Source organism: Microchirus variegatus (genome assembly GCF_963457635.1).
Source record: "Microchirus variegatus genome assembly, chromosome: 2".
NCBI classification, from domain to species: Eukaryota; Metazoa; Chordata; class Actinopteri; order Pleuronectiformes; family Soleidae; genus Microchirus; species Microchirus variegatus.
Window position 1 is genome coordinate 42002426 of NC_139803.1, and position 18522 is coordinate 42020947.

Below are 18522 nucleotides of genomic sequence, written 5' to 3' on the forward strand. Positions count from 1 at the left end.
AATTAAAAAAACTATGGAGTGGCTCAATCTGTCCGACTTTGACCTCCTGTGAGGATAAAGCGGTAGAAGATGGACGGATGGATACTGGAAAAGCAGAGAAATTGAGGTTTGAGCCCATATACTTGTCGTTACGGTTGAACCTCAGGACTTCCGTGGTAACGCCCGTCCAATCACAGCCGCGATTCACCAGCACGTCGCACGTCAGCTTCTCGGTACCGTAATTGCTAAAAGGTTGAATAACCAGATATCGAAAAAGTGAAATTTATCTTGGAAAAAAGGAAGCGGAAGCACATTTTTTGACAATTCTACAGCCATGAAGTCAGCTTTACAGACATTTTTCTGTGACTATTTGCAAAAACTAGCCCTTCTTCTACCCCAATTCCCGCCTTATTATTAGTGCATATGCGATCACAAGGTGGCAGCAGCAAGCATTTAGTTAGTGGTTTGTCATGTGTTGTTTGCAGAGGGGATGAAATTGACCAGCGGCTCCTGTTAGCTCAACACTATGTGGACTCTGCATTATTTTCACTAGCTCTCTTGTGCTGGAGTTTTTGGTCGAAATGTGCCGCTCCCGTTAGATCAACACTGTGTGGACTCTGCATTATTTGCACTAGCGCTCATGTGCTGCAGAGTTTTTGCTCGAAATGTGCTGCTGCAGTTGGTTCAACACTCTGTGGACTCTGCATTATTTGCACTAGCTCTCGTGCTGGAGTTTTTAAAATGTGCTGCTCCCGTTAGCTCAACCCTATGTGGACTCTGCATTATTTACACTAGCTCTCTTGTGCTGGAGTTTTTGGTCGAAATGTGCCGCTCCTGTTAGATCAACACTATGTGGACTTTGCATTATTTGCACTAGCTCTCATGTGCTGCAGAGTTTTTGCTCGAAATGTGCTGCTGCAGTTGGTTCAACACTCTGTGGACTCTGCATTATTTGCACTAGCTCTCATCCGCTGCAGAGTTTTTGCTCGAAATGTGCTGCTGCAGTTGGTTCAACACTCTGTGGACTCTGCATTATTTGCACTAGCTCTCATGTGCTGGAGTTTAGAGTTTTTGTTAGAAATGTCCATCTTATTCTTACTTATACAAGTATAAATGCAGATTACAACAGAGTTACAGCGCCTGTCCGAGCTCGGGTTGTTTTTCATGTGTAAAGAAGGCGTAATATAAAATGAAAATGTAGCTGCGCTGACGTCGCCTCCGTCTCTCCCACACTCCCCGTCTCCATCCTCTCACTGACTCTGGCAGACACAAGCTGCATACGCTGGCTCAGTCTCTGGACGATCGTTTCCTTCCCCTGTCTGACTCTGAACGTGGGCCTCCTGATTGGCTGCTGACCCGTTTGGGTTTTACTCTCGCACGTGTGCACAAACGCACATTAATCAGACGTGTCGTGCCCCCGCGCACACACACGTACACACACTGTACGAGCGTGGAAAACTCCCACACAAATCAACACATCAGCCATGCTTGTGCACACACACACACACACACACACACAGAGTTATTACTGGCCGGGTCGGAGAGTGACAGGCTTCTCCTCATCAACTCATCCATGCTCTGCTGGATATCGTGTTATGCCTTGCTCCATTTGCTACATGGATCATAAAGTGCAATAAGGACGGCGTTAAGCAGGGATATACTCTTACATACACACACACACACATAAAAAAACAACACCACACGCCTGACTACGCAACATACATAATCGCAGAATCTGTCTCAATCGCCCCGTCGCCCTCGGTTTCTCTCCCATTTCGTCGCAGGAATCACACACAAACACTTCCAAGAGACTTTTAGACTTCTGTTCTTTTGCTCGTGTACGAGCAGGAAATGTTCCCTCCCCTGCAGTCCGAATAAGAGTATACATGCAGGAGTAATCGGACTATGAACTGCATTATCCAGGTATATTAGTCCGACTAAGGCTAGCTCGAAATATAGTCGGACTAACGTGTTTACATGACATTAAGAAAACTGAATTATTGTCTTGGCCTGACTTCCGCTGTCCTCCTTCCTTTGTTTCCAACAAAGTCATTGGTTTTTCATGCTACTGTGTTAATTCAATTCACGCCATTTGCAGAAAAAACAGTCCAATTGTTTACTTGTGTGGTCAGATAGTCGCTTCCTCTTCCGCGATCTAACGATATCGCTGCCTCGATCTTCCGAAACCTCCTGATTCTCAGGACTCTGGGTTGGGTGGCTCTGATCTCGCAAGGCTAGTTTTCTGCGGACAGACAGTAGGGGGCAGTAGAGAAAACCCCTTAAATCTCGCCCGCAACCAGACATTTAACGATCACAATGAATGAGTGAGAAGATGTTAAATTAGGGTAAAAATCCTGCACGGTTCTGCTTTAAGCTTAGCTATCCTAGCTGTTAGCATGTTCTTAGTCTTGCTGCCATTCGTGAACTTATAAAACACCCGATTCTTAAAGCTAACGTAGCACAAAATCAGTCTCCGCAGCAGTCCAACAAATGTACCAGCACAAACGTCTATTATTTTCATGTATTGGTGCCGTAATTCAACTCCTACTAGTCCAAATCTGAGTTAAAGTCTGTTTTTTAGTGGCACTGACACAGTAATTACGCGTTTTTTGTCATCGTCAGTGAGAAAACTTAAATGAGGGGCGGTTAACATGGACTGATTTTGTTTTCAATGATTTTGTGTTACGGCAGCCGAAACGTGGCCCATTGAATCCACATCTGACAAAAGAACCAGAAAAAAAGGAGTCAAAGAAAACAGCCGCTGCCATGATTTCACACTAAAATGCTGAGTCGGAGAGAGTGAGAAGTTCTGTGAATACCGAGCTAAATTTGCTGCTCATGGCCGTAAGAAATGTTCAGTAAGTCGAGGCAACAAAGGTACAGCATTGTCAAACGTGTCCCCAAACGCCCCCCTCTTGACGTTGTCATGGAAACAACTCGTGGGGAAATTCCATCTCACCTTGAGGCCTCAGGCGTCGCGTGTCCTGGGCATTTCCTGCCTGCTTTGTGTCGGTTTTTATTCCTTCACGCTGTAAAACTCCAGGCGCGGGTTTGTCTCGGTCATTTGTCGTCCCCCGTCAGTCATTCTTCAAACCGTTCCGAGAAGACGCCGCCGATGTCTTTTTTTTTTGCTTCTCGTTCAGTCTGTCAGGAGACGTTCATCGGCGCTGCGAGCGAAATACTGTGTCAAGCACGTTTATTTATCCACAGTGTGTGTGTGTGTGTTAGCTGTAATAGTTATTAATAAAAATCAGCACTCTTGGACTATTCGGCTATGCTTGAAAACACTGTAATTTGGCAATCAGGGAGTTGATTGACTGCACAGTCATAATGCATAATACATAAAGTACTTTCTGTGTGTGTGTGTGTGTCTTCATTTGTGAATAGTTTCAACCAGATTATTTGAGGGCGAGTGAGCCACAGCGGCAGATAAAAGTCAAACACTGTTGAACGATCGCTGCGTTAGCACCGGACGTGGATTTTTTCTATCGTGTCCATCGCATTACGGGACCATTTTGTACATTTTGTGAAGCGATGACGACTCTGGACGCAAGTCGCCATAATTTAAACAGAAGTAAGAAGTCGTCCCCTGATGGCGAGTCAGGGAATTACAGGTTTTGGGTACTTCCAGACGCAACGTTTTCACACACTGCTAACGGGTGTCTTTTCTTTCTTTCCTCTCCGCAGCTAACATCCACCAACTCTGCCAACAGCAGCCAGACGACTGCGGCCGACAACAAAGGTACGTCTCACTTTTTACGCAAACTTTTGCACGTTTCAAAAAGGAGATTTAAAGTCATTCTCGGGTTCTTCTTGGACGCGGTCTCACGAAGAACTCGGTCTATATTTAGTCGTCTGTAATCTGAAGATGACAGCGTCTTCCAAGCATTCTAGCTTTTTCGAGCTCTGATGGATGGAATGGCCTTCAACAACATCACCACCAATGCCACTTTGGCGCTTCTGGCGTGAGTGGAACAGTTCAATTTAGTACAGTGCGTACTTTTCTGAGTTTCTATTCGGAAAAGCACCAAAATAACCGCCCCTCGGGGTACCGGGGTACCCTTCCCTTGGGGTACCAGGGTAACGTTATGGTAGGGTTAAGGTCTCAGTTTGTTTCAAAAAGGAGATTGAAGGTCATTCTCAGGTTCTTCTTGGTTCTTTTTGATTTTCGGCAAAGAAAACGTGGTCTCACGAAGAACTCAGTCTATATTTAGTCTTCTGTAATCTGAAGATGACAGCATGGCAAAAACAGAACCAACAAATTTCACTTTGACGCTTCTGGCGTGAGTGGAACGGTTCAATTTAGTAGTGTGTGCTTTTCTGAGTTTCTATTCGGAAACACACCAAAATAACCGCCCCCAAACATTCCATTTTTTGGGTACCCTTCCCTTGGGGTACCAGGGTAATGGTATGGTAGGGGTGGAGCTAGACCCATGACAGACAGCTAAGCTAATTGGGCGACAGAAAAGTGTCACTCCCTTGCGATCTTATTTTTCGGGGTTAGGGTTAGGGGCATTTAGTTAGCGACTAACCGCTAACTAAATGCTTGCTGCTGCCACCTTGTGATCATATGTGCACCACAAATAAGGCAGGAATTGGGGTTAAAAGGTTTGGGGTTGGGTTAACCCAACGCCCAGAGTCTATTCTCATATGAGTTGCTGGACCATTGTTGTCCGTTGCGTCGCCTTCAATGTTGTTGTTTATTGTTGGTGCACCGGTACAACACCCCGCAAGCCTGACCCAGGGCTTTACCGTTCCAAACCGTGCCGTACTGTACTGTGCAAACACAGCTTTTCCTGCCAACTTTTGCTAACGTTTGAGACTCAACTAAAGTGGTTTTTACGATTCGAGACCATACGATTCTTTTATTACACGTTAAATTCCCTTCGGACACTTCCTCCAGGCCCGTTTGTCCTCGTTTCTTCGACCAATCAGAAGGGGACAAATCACCCGACTGACATCTTTGCTTTAAATCACACAGAATAAGAGGCAAGCGACGCCAAGTTGTCGCTGACGTTTATTTATCGCTATATCCAAAAGTGCCAGGTGGTAAAAAAAAAAAGCATCCGTCTGCCTCTCCTCTTTATCTCCGGCCGGCTTTGAACATCCCTGATACGGCAAACCTGCCAGAGGTCAGAGCGCAGGTTTTTCCATGAGCTCAGCAGCAGCGAAAAGGCAGCGTTTTCTTTGGCAGGACTCGTCGTCGTGGCGGCCAAGAAAAGTCGGCTGCGGCTCAAACTTTTGTGCAACGTTGCTCATCAATAACCAATTACGGCACTGCAGATTTGCCCATCCATCAGCGCGCCACCGTCCAGCGCTTAAATCATTCAATGAGGAGGAATTATGGGATGTCCGTGCTGTCATAATGATGAACACCCTCCACTTCCCTCCTCCATGTCACCTCATTATCCCTCTTTAAATGTTTCGTGCGTCTCTTTTTGTCTGTTGTGCGGTAATATTTTCTCCGCATGTGACGTCTTTTTCGTTTTAGCCTCGAGGCGAAGTTCAGCTGCTGTCATGACTTGCAGCTAACAGACATTTAATGGGAGCTGAAACGAAGATCGCCGCGGGCCATTGACAGTGCTACGTTTTATACTGTCCTGTCCGACGACAAAATGGTTTTATTCACGCTTTCTAGTCCCTACTTTTAGTTTTAACAACTTTTTAGGGTTCAAACAAAACATGGTGTCATCTGCGAACAAACTTTACACAAAAGCCGGCGCGTTTAGCGAAGCTCCAGATTGTCCTGAGCAAATGATGACTCGTGAAAATCTGCAAGGCCCCGACCGCAGTAAACGAGCATTTTATTGCGTTAATCATTTGACTCCTTTTTTCAGGGGAGTTTGCAGCATAAGCATTTTGTTGCGCTAATGACCTTGTCCAGTAAAGGGTCGCGTACGAGCAGCTGCTTAGTAGAAAAGCCAATAGGAGGCGCTCTTTGGTCAAAGTCCCACATGACGGGGCTGGATTGTGTCATTTTTCTCCCAGATTACTTAATTTCCATCACGCTGATACATCAATATGAAATTATTGATCAATAAAAGCCTATAATGTAGGGCTATTCAACTAAAATTTCCAGAGGGCCAGCTTTTCAGAAGGATGTCCAGCCAGTAGGCCGGTCAACCCCTGTACTACTATTTTGTGTTGCATGTACAGTAAACGGATACGAATAGATACAAAATGTTTTAAATTATTTAGCACTTACTTATTGAAATGGCCGATTGTTTTGTGCTAAAAACGTGAGTAACAAAACCACCAACATTCAGGTACCATACAATTTGCGTATAGTGCGAAAAGGTTACAGTTACTGTACCACCACCATTCGGGTATAACAGTCACAACTGGCTCTTACAAAATTAGAGGTAACAATATAAACAACATTACGGTGCAATGGCCACAATAGGCTATTTTTGCAGAAATATAAGTAACAGTACCAATAATATTCAGGTACAATTGCTACAGTTGGTTCATAGTGCAAAATATTCAGGTACATACATAGACTGCCTACAATTTGAGCTGTACTAGTATTTGCCAAAAAGGGACGGAAAGTGTCACAAAGTGTCGCAAAGTGCCAGAAATGGCTTTTTAATAATACATTCATTATTTATAGGTTATTGGGCCGCGGGCCGGTCCAAATTGCTTGAAGGGCCTGATCTGGCCCCCGGGCCTTAAGTTGAATAGCGTTGCTATAAGGTGTTGTTTTGATGTCAAGTGAAACTTGGAAGTCCCCAGAGTTTCAAAGTGCTTTTCAGACACTAATCCAAAACCATAATACATGACACTTAGGCACAGTTTATAATTTGTTTAAAAAATATATATATATATTGGTAATATAAGTGACGGAATCTTGTGAAAGTCAACATTTAAACGCGAGCTGCGGGTTCAAAACAAACGCCTGCGCCTCAGAGATAACGCCGACTTCACGCAGGTGCTGAATATTAACATTAAATAAAATGTTGAAACCAGAAAACCTGCTTGACAGATTGATTTTAGGGCAAAAAGAGTATTTTATATGCAAAGAAATAAATGACAATTTAATTTTGCCGAGCACTTCAACGTAGGAGCTGAACCACTTTTGTGACGGGGGGGGGGGGGGGGGGGTCATGAGTCATTCCTCAAAAGTGAGAAAATAACGGGGACATCTTTAGTTTCACTACGTTTGCTCTTTTAAAAGCTCCGTCAAACACCTTTTGCTTTTCAGTTTATGTCGTTTTCAAGGTGAAACGAGACATTTATGGCTTATTTCTACAGCGGAGGAGGTCTCAAACCCCTGGCTCGCGGGCCACATGTGGCCCTCCAATGGATTTTACGTGGCCCGCCACCGAATGTCAAGTTATAATTTTGTTATTTTTTGGAGTAACAAATGAATTTGAATCATAAATACACTTTTATTGTGAACTATATATAAACACAGACATTTGAAATTCTCCAGAACTTCTAGCATATTTTACTACAACTATTATTACTAATAATAGATTAATAGATAGATTTCCCCCCCACGTGACTGGCCCCCTACTGGCCGAACATGATGCTCAGAGGCCCCAAGGTCATTTGAGTTTGAGACCCTTGTTCTCGGGCTGAACAATTAATCGCAATATTACGGAAATCGCAATACGGCCTCCCGCGATTAACGATATTTCTTAAACCCAAACTGTGTGTCAAATTACCATTTTAGATCAAATATTGTCCCGACTGACTGAAGAAGCACACATATCACACACTCAGGTGAAAATGAGAATAATTATGTAAAAAATTACTGTACAAATACTTTGTTACTGTACTTCATTACAAAATATATATACGTATATGTATTTTACTTTTACTCAACTTTTACTTTTACTCCACTACATTTCCTCCAATCGTTGTGACTACCAAATAAAATCAGAAGAAGAAAAGTTGGTATTATGGTCTGCATTTATATAGAGCTTATAGTGTTTGGCCATTGGGTTAAGTGTCTTGCTTAAGGAAACGTAGACGACAGGAATTGAACCAACAACCCTATATATACTTTTACTTTAAAAACTTAAGTACATTTTTAATCAGAAAAATTACTTTTGAAACCTAAATACAGTAAATGTCATACACTTTTAGACTTAAGTAATATTCCAAAAAAACAGTCGGTACCAAAGTCATTTTCTGGTTCAAGATACTTTCACTTTTTATCACTTTTATTTAAGATTTTATAGCTGTAGAAGGGCACAAAGCTCTATTTGGCTGCTTTTCCGGTATCCATCCGTTCATTTTCCAGGGTGACACCCTAGATGTATGGCCAGTCCGTAGTTTTTTTAATTTTATAGATATCGCAAATGGTATACAGGAGTTACGGCAAATGAGAAGTACGCATGTCAAATCCTGACGGCGACAACAGGATGGTAACAGAAGGGTTAAGGTACATTATATCGCGAAAATATCTTAGATGTTTACTCGAAAATGCTCAGCCCTACGATAACCATCTGTTCTAGAGCTTAGTGTGAATTTGATCAAGTACAACTTGATGATTAGCGCCTGTAAACTGACCCCACTTTGATGTTAAAAACACCCGTTCTTTTTGCTCATTTACAGAGAAGGCGACAGCAGTGAAGCCTCAAGAGCAGGAGGAGGAGGTCGACATCGACCTGGAGGCGCCGGAGACGGAGAAGGCAGCGCTCGCCATCCAGAACCAGTTCAGACGTTTCCAGAAGAAAAAGAAGTAGAGTGACTGACTGGAGAATTAAATAGAACCTGAGCGCAAAAAAAAAAAAAATATATATATATACACACACACAAAAAAAGAACCAAAAAAAAATTATAATAATAATCCGCAGATGTACAGAAATACAGTAAATTATTAGACAGCGTGATTTTTCGGGGTTGGGGGGATGTGCGGGTGGGGGGGGGGGGGGGTCATGGGATAATGATGGAGTTCAGGTTTTACTGTCATATTATGCAAAGTGTCATGAAATGCCTTTTTGCATGAGAGATGTTGGGCACAGAACGAGGGGGGAAAAAGACGAGGAAAAAGTAGTAGTGGTTTTGGGACTTTATAACCTAGCATGATGAAATACTGTAACCTCCCGTCACCTCATTAAACCCTGCATCTGTCCCGACATGACACCCACGCGTGTCCCTAAATGCTCCCTTACCTACCGTGTGAACCCGATACCCACCCCCCACACACACACACACACACACACTCGGCAGCGTCCACCAGCGCACAAGCAACGACGACGACAGACAAAACCACCGACAGAACAAGCACACGTCCCTCAACGTCGTCAGTGTCAACAGAAAGCACACGGCTCGATTGTCTCCGGCCTCGTTTTCCTGTCCCCCCTTTTTTTTTTTTTTTGAGGAGGAGGGGGGAAGAATTACACCGTGACACCGTCTCAGGTGTAAAAAAAACACACACACACACACACACACACACACCTCTCGTGTGGGGCCAGATATTGGATCGCAGGCTCTGCCGTGGGGCCGGATCTCGCAGGTGACGGAGGTGGTGGTGGTGGTGGTGGTGGTGGTCATGGAAACTGGCTGCTAACTTGCACAGTCTGAGGCAATTTGCTGCAGGCTAGATCAATACGTGATGGAAAGTAGGCGCACACACACACACACACAAGCCTTCATCTCGCAAATTACAGGCGATGACTGACGCATTAGTGATCATGGAGTGGTTATGCTGATACTTGACGCTCTTTAATATCAATGAGCGCCGGACGAACCCCGGTGGAAATCCATTCAAATATTCATATCACCCGCTCGCTTGGCGATGCTCGCTCGGCTCCAGACGAGCTCCACGTTTATCGGACCTGAAGAGGCTTTAAAAAAAAGACGTACGACGAGCGATTCTCACAGTTTTGTTTTTTAGCTCGACTCGATTTGTAGAAGGATTTCGACGCCGGAGGAGAAGAAACTATGTCAATCCCCCCCACCTCCCAGCGGAGAACGATTTGTGCCCTGAATCTTGTCACTGATTATTTCTGAAGAGCACAGGGGTCTCCTGTTTCCGTAGCAACACTTGTCAAGCTTTACAGTCCGGCATGAATACAATAAACACACACACACACACATACACACACACACCAACAAATATCCGCTAATATTCCTTTCAAATCAAACCTATACACTGAAATGCTCACGCTAATCTGGATTATTGCTTTTAAATTTGATTAGTCAGTACCAGGTTTCGTGCGTGACGTAACGTCTAACTCAAAACGACCACGAATGCAGCCATTTTTGACAAAAAATCCTATTTGATTGATTTGATGGACTCAAAAATTAGAAAACGTGCGAGAATAAACGCTGAAACGAGACATTACAGATGCAAAAACGTTCAAAACATGATCTAATAATCCCGATCATTTCGGGATGCATGAATGCTAGCATAGCACAAAATTAAACCTATCATTTCTGGGGCAATTCTGGGACATGACATGGAGTCATTTCTTCGACTCAAAAGACACCGAATGGCGGCCGCGTTCCATTTAGCTCGTCAAAGTTTGCGACCGTCATCGGTCACACTTGTGCTTTTTATGCTCCGCCGGAAAAAGAGGGGCCCATTAAGCAGCAAATGAGTCTCACCAATCATCGCACTCCGAGTGCTGTTTAACGGCAGAAAAACCCACTCGTGTTCAACGCCGACAAAGTCTCTTTAACGGTTTTCTTTAGCATTTCCAACGACACAACGTTTAGTCTTATTCTTATTCTTCTTATTATTATTATAATACACGTGATACATTCCCGTGGCTTTAAGTTTTAGATAAATAAAGCTGCAGCGTTTGCTAGGAAACGCAGAGTCTCCAAGTCTGGCAGTCGGCGACCAGTCGATATAAGACTAATACTGCATTTATAATTTACAATAACACAGCATAATTCATGCCTGATCACAGTGGTCTAGAACCAGGGGCCTGCTTTTAAAAGGGTTGAAATGCAGGCTACATTAAGGCTATTAAGAGGTACTACTAACAGTGTGAGACTTAGATGAGGTGGGGAGGTGGAGGTGGGGGGGAGGGGGGGGGGGGGGGGTGTCATACAATATAGATGCATTCGGCTGTAACGTAAAACCCCGCTGTGCTTTAATCTCGTTCATAATTGATCTCACGTGTTTAAACGTAATATTAGGATAATAACGCTGGTGCAAATTCAAGGTCTGCTTTCCTTTTTATCTTTTAGCTTAGGGATTCCCCCCCCCCCGCCCCTGCCCCTGCCCCTCCAGGTTGCCATAGAGACAAGTTGGGGCATCTCCATGACAACAGAGCAAAAAAAAAAGAGCCATTCTCTGAATAGATACAAAGATAATAGTAAATATTTCGGACCGTATTAGCAACAGTCGTCCGACACTGAATTGTGCGCTTTTACCGTCAATTAGCCAACAACAACAATACAACAATAGATCAGTGAGCCGCGACACGTTGACGTCCGTGCTCATCCATAAAAACCGTCCCGTTGCTTTTTAAGTAGCGCATTTACGGCATTTTTAACGGCGTTCGTCGGCGGCTCGCCACCGCTCGCTTTGCCTCTGCAACACCGAGCAACCCGGTGTCGGGTTACTCGGGCGGCCCCCCCGGCGAAGGTAACCCAAACCTCGGCATCCCCTAAATAAACACTCGATAATGATTGTGAGCAGATGCCAGCCGTGAACCTGAGCTCCTTCACCTTTGGATCAGACAGATGGAATGAGAAGGTGGTGGTGGCGGTGGGGGGGGGGGGGGAAGAGGAAGAGAAAGAGCTGATGGACGGCGATGGAGAGAAAATGAAAGGCAGCTAATTGTTTGAAGGGTTCGGCATCATTAAGATTTTATCGACACCGATACTCCTTCATCGATACCTACAGTTATTGCTACGCCTATTGAAAGTTGTTTTTCATTTGGTGCAGAGGTTTAATGGAGCGCCGTCTGCACTTCTTACTCCCCCCCCAGCAGAGGGCAGGCTATTTCCCGACTAAACCGCTGCTTTTCATTTACCGAATTAATCGAAAGAGATGCATTTTAGCGTCGCTAAGGGAGTAGCTACACATCTAAGTGTTTGTTGCTAGTTGTACTGGCAACTACGATGATACAATTCACGTGTTTTCGATATAGCTACTCCAAGACATCGAAATAGTAATATTTACGATGATATTTCACATAATTTAAACATTAAAAAGTTTATGTTTTGATATGGAATGATAAATATTTCACAATACTAAAAAAAAGGTATTTATGATGCAAAAATGGCCGTTTAGTCCAAGATGGTGGCCTTCCTGTAGGACTATTGACTATTGTTAGTTTTACTCGCAACTACGATGATACAATTCACGTTTTTTCAGAACGGGGGGAAAATTGCTTTCGTTATAGCTACTCCAAGACATCGAAATATTGATATTTAAGATAATATTTCACATAATTTGAACATTAAAAAGCGTTTGTTTTGATATGGAACGACATATGGTTCACAATATAAAAAAAAAGGTGCAAAAGACGCAAAAATGGCCAAAATCTCTCAAAAATTGCCGTTTAGTCCAAAATGTCGGCCTTCCTGTCGGATTTACGGCAAAGTCGTCATTGACTTTTTGGACCGTCCTGACATGATTAACATGTGTACCAACTTTCGTTCAAGGATGTAAAACATGACAAAAAAGCAAATTTTCATTTTCGTGAGCCCCTGCCATTTCCAATTTTTGTCGCACTTTCCCTGAATCCCTTCCTGACAAAGTTTACACCAGGTCGCAAAGATCTGTGACTCTTGGAGTATGGGAACAGGCCTCAAAAAGACGATTTAGGGTTCAATGAAATTTTTTTGTTATTTCAGCCTCGATGTACGTATGTAGCACACCGAACTGCTTCGAAAACCCAGACTCACTCTCCACTCGCTTTAATCGTAATAATCTCACTAATTACCAGGCCTATTATTGGAAACGTAACCTCTTTTCTATTTTGAGGACAGGAGACGTTTGGGGAAAAAGAATAATAAGTCTCAGCCGTCTCTTCTCCGTCACGGTTTCATCACGATCATCAGGCTCCCTTTTCTCTCCTCACCCTCCACCATAACAGGATCCGACATGGTTTTCAAATAATTACCTGACAAACACTCGGTTAAAAAGGAGAGGGGGGGGGGGGGGGTTTAGGTGAATTTGATTTGGCAGGCGTTTTTATTATTTTTTTAAGCTTTAGGAGGGCCGGTCACGGTGCAGATATGTCACCGTCTGAGCTGATGGGATTAACAAGTTAGAGGAGAACACAGATAAGCTTTACTGGACATGACTGTACCTGCCCCCCTCTTTGTGTTACCATCACATCAACACCTATGAACACTGCTGTGTGTGTGAGTTTGTGTGTGTTTGCTGAATACATCTCTGAGCGAAGGCCCAGAAAAACCTCTCTATTCTTAAGGGAAATACGCCAGACTCTGGGGGAAAACAGACCGGCGCGCAGTCGCGAAACGCTGAAAACCTGGTTTCGTTGGCCTGACGAGCTCAGAGAGTTGTTTTTGGAACGCAGCGAGGCATCTTAATCGAGGCAAATGTTGAGTGCGAGACGAGCAGGCTAATTTAGATCAGTTTCCTCCACAGCCGCATTTAAATTTCTTCCCATTTGAAAGCCGCAAAACGGTACGTTATCATTCGTCCTTTTCTAAATCGGTCATAGATCGACTAAAACGATCCATGTCAAGAGCCACATTCGACGAAATGTACGTATATTTTTGAGAGAGGCCAATAAAGCCATTTGAAAGCCACATTTGTTGGGTTTTACAACCTAAAAAATGGTACGTTATCATTAGTCCTTTTCTAAATCGGTCATAGATCGACTAAAACGATCCACGTCAAGAGCCACATTCGACGAAATGTACCCATATTTTTGAGAGAGGCCAATAAAGCCATTTGAAAGCCACATTTGTTGGGTTTTACAACCTAAAAAATGGTACGTTATCATTAGTCCTTTTCTAAATCGGTCATAGATCGACTAAAACGATCCATGTCAAGAGCCACATTCGACGAAATGTACGCATATTTTTGAGAGTGGCCGAGAAAGCCATTTGAAAGCCACATTCGTTGGGTTTTACAACATAAAAATGGTACGTTATCATTAGTTATTAGTCATTTAAGAGGGAACGAGGTTGGAAGGTTTTGTCGAGACAACGTTCCAGGGGCGACGTTAAAGCAAATTTGGTTCTTTCGGGATCTAAAGAAGCTTAACGTTGGAAGAAAGTTAGTCCGAACCTGGTCCTTTAGTGCGGAATCAGTGGGGACTTTAGGCTGCGAGATTATTCAGGAGGTTAGATCGTTGCTAGAGTAGCCGAGATACCATCGTTGAACCAACATTGACGCTCAATGTACCACTTCACCCTTTTAGCGCTGATGAAGCTATTGACTCAAAAGTAGGCGTTCGTCCCGCGCGCTAACGCAACCGCACACGACATAGAAAACACCGGTCTTTCTTCATCGCCATCTCCTCTTTCTCCGACGCCGTGTTCTCCCTTAGCTTTTGTTAACTTGACCTCATTTTTCGCTTCCTTGCCCCAAAGGCAAAACAGAATGTGGGGCTTTGGCGAGCACAATGAGAGCGAAAGAAGAAGAAGAAGAAAGGGATGGAACAACAACAACAACAATAATAATAACGTACAAAAAAATAAGATTGTCTCCTCAAGGTCCTCGTTTAAAAGCCGTGTTTACGTCCCATTCCACGTAGCGTCTGTACAGTGTTCATGCTAGCCGACAAAAAAAAAACGTTTATCCACATCCACGTCTTGTTATGCTTGAAAAGAATATATAATCGACAGTAAAAGGTAACGGTACGGTAGATTCCTTTTGGCCCAGAGTTGCAGCTTAGAAATGACATTAAAGCCATACTTTAAGAGAACAAAACAAAAAAAAAACATATATATATATATATTTAGATAATCTGTTCTTGTGCATCCCTTTATTTGTGTCGTGCGCATCGAGTAAACGCAGTGCATGCCGCTACGATTTCTCCAAAACCGAGAAAAGCCCACTATTTTTTTTTCCCTCCACGAGGTTTTAAAAAAAAAAAAGGCGAGAAGTCGTATGTTTCACATGATCGTATGTAGCCCCCCCTTCACAGCAACGGCCAATCAGTGACCACCGTCCTTTCAGGGAGGCATCTGCCAATCAGGAAGCTCTACAGGGCCTCATCTCACGATCCAACCCTTATCTTATTGCCGCATCGCTTCCCCCTTCCACCGTTAAACGACTAAACGCTTTGTTACAAAATGTGCTGGATTATGTTTCTATGATTTAAAAAATTTTTTTTTTTTTTGGTGTGAACCTCTCCCCCGAACATTTGTTTTGTTTGTGTTCCTGGTGTTGGGGTGAAAAAAAAAAAAAGCAGCATGTGAAATCCAAATGTGTGTATTTAGCCGACGAAAAATCCCCGCCCCCTTCTGTGTATTTTGACATTTTCAACAACACAAAAAATTTAAAAAAACAACAAAAAAATGTGATGTGTTGTTGGGTTTTAAATGGATTGGCGGCTGGAAGCAAGAACGCACAAGAACACTCCTTGTATTTGTCTTTTCTGCACTGAATAAAATTTGCTGCGTAATTGCTTTGAAACCTCTCTTGCCTTTGTCCGTTTTGTTGTGATTAATGTGTCGGTTATCTTCACGGTTAATCGAGTCGTCGTCGGGTCCATAAAACGTCCGAAAACGTTGGAAAACCTGGAAATGATGATGTTCTCCAATGTAGAGCTGCAACTAACGATTATTTTCGTAATCGATTAATCTGTCGATTATTTTCTCGATTAATCGATGAATCGTTTGGTCCATAAAACGTTAAAAAACGTTGATCAATGTTTGTCAAACCTGGAAATGATGATGTTCTCGAAAGTCTTGTTTTGTTCACAAACCAAAATGATTCAGTTTTAATGATTTCTTTGTTTATGTGGAGCAAAGAAACTGTGAAAATATTCACATTTTAGAAGCTAAAACAATCAGAAATCTTGATTTAATCATAAAAAAAGCCTCAAACCGATTATCAAAATAGTTGGCGATTAATTTAGTAATCGATTAATAATCGATTCATCGTTTCAGCTCTACTCCAATGTCTTGTTTTTGTCCACAAACCAAAAATGACTGAGTTTTAACGATTTCTTTGTTTCACGGAGTAAAGAAACAAAGAAAATATTCACATTTAAGAAGCCGAAAACAATCAGAAATCTTGTTTTGATCACGTAAAAAAAGCGTCAAACCGATAGTTGGCGATTCATTTGGTAATCGATCAATCGTTTTAGCTCTATTTCGGTCCCACTAGAAGTCGCAATTTGGGGCTAGTCAGCGATTGGCAATTTCAAATTTCTACTTAAAGTCGAAAACTCTTACAGGAAACATGCGTTGTCCACGTTTTTTTCCCCCAAGGAACTCATTGCGCGAACTACTCCTCTTCTCGATTATTTCAGTCCAAGGTCGTAGCACATTCTTGTACATTTTTTAAGACTATTAGACCAACTGGTCTGTGGCTCCCCCTAGTGGATGATTCTATAGGGCATGGCGGATCCACAAAGCCAGCAAGACTCCCGATCACGTGAATCATGTCGTGCAAACTTCTGCTCTTCTTTTGGCCTCCTCCTAGATTCATTTCATCTCTATTGATCTGTGCATTTTTTTAACGATATAGAACGCAGATCCAGAGCTCTCAGAGTCGATTGAAATATCTGATGGGAGATCTTTCTGACCCGGATCCTGAGGCGGCCAGTAATGGTACGCGGCGGCCGCGTCGGCGGCGGCCTGGTCCCCATAGGAGCTGGTTTCAATCCGATGCCTCTGGGTGCTGCTCCACTTCAAAACAGAGCGAGAACATGGCTTCGTCATTATTGCCCGGCCGGGAATTGAGGATTTGGGAGCAACGCCGCGGCGGTGACAGTAAATAGGACATCGTGCCTTTGCTCGTCTCCTTGACACACATGAACGAATGGCACGAGAATGTTTTCTTAACCCGCCGCGGGGTCACAGAGGTCTGGCATGTCGCGATGGAAATACACCAAGTGCTGCAGGTATTTCAGTCCTCGTCCGTGACCCCCCCGGTGATCGGAGTCACGACGGGTCAACGTACAAACCCTTAAACCGAGCGACGTCATACCCAACCGGCTTTTATGAGTTTGTTGTAAAAAAAGAAAAATCTGCGATTTTAGAGAAAATAAAACACAATTTGGTTATTTTAGGATGCGTATGCTGGCGAGTTAACAGGGATTGGTGAAATATTTATGTTTTTCTTTATTTGCGGTTAACGCGGTAATGGAAATACACCACGATTTACTCAATTTAAGTGCTTTTAATCCCTATTCATCAATAATATTTGGTTGTTTAGTAGTTCGATGACGGGACAAAAACTTCATGTGCCCTATGTGCCCCTGTGTACAGAAATAAGGGTTCCAAAAGGGTTCTTCTACAAGGTCTGAGGTTCTACCTCTTCTTCTGAAAAACCCTTTTCCCGAAGAGAGGGTTTTTCAAGGGTTCTTGGTAACACTAATGGTTCCAGTAAGAACCATTTTGATCCAGAGAACCCTTTAAAACCCCTTTCCTGAATAAAGGGTTTTAAAAGGGTTCTTGGTGGAACCCTCCAAAAGGGTTCCAAGTGGAACCTTTATAAAAAGGTTCTACATGGAGCCAAAAAGGCTTCTCCTATGAGGACAAGCCAAAGAACCTTTTATGGTTCGACTTGGCACTTTCTACGAGTGTTTACACACAAACGCTCCCTCGGTCAGATCTGATAGTTTTGCTTCACAGAAAATAAACGTAATAATAATAATAAACTAGAGCTGCAACCCGCGATTATTCTCGTAATCGGTTAATCCGTAGATTATTTTCTCGATTAATGGCTTGGTTTACAAAACGCTTGTTTTAACGATGAAAAAAGCTTCAAACCGATTATTGATTATCAAAATAGTTTTTACGATTAATTTAGTAATCGATTAATAACCGAATAATCGCTTCACTAAAACATGAAAAAACAACATCAAACAGCAACAAAAACACTTCTTAGACGAAATAAAGTTTCACTTCTTTGCTCAATCTCAGATTTCCCAAAGTTTCCCCAAAACCACAACTCAATGCATTTCCTGTTTTTTGTGTGGATCAATTTCAACTATAAGGAGGATCCGTTTTCCCTTCTTGTCGTTGAAGATTAATAATGAGGCCACGACGCTGGAAGCGAAGCTCGAATATCGCGTATCATAGAGGACGAATAGGCTGCGACCTGAGGACGAAGGGTCTAGCGTAATGTTCTTAATCTGGTTCGACGCACCCAAAAAAATAATCCTTGTTTTCAGTAATCCTGGGGCTTTTTATTTATTTATTTATTTAAATGTGTGTAAATGGTCTGGTGTGGTCACGTGACACGGGCGTGAGCTGCACACGGCTTCGGACCGCCGGACGCTTTTGTCGGGACACAAAACACTTCACGCTGAAGACGAGCGGAGACGAGATGGAGTCGGACGGCATCGCATGAGATCAGATCACGTCTGAGGAGGAGGAGGAGGAGGAGGAGGAGGAGGAGGCTGCCGTCAGTGCTCGGCCTGTTTTAATCTGGCTAAGCTGAATATGGCAAACGCACACACACACACACACACGCGG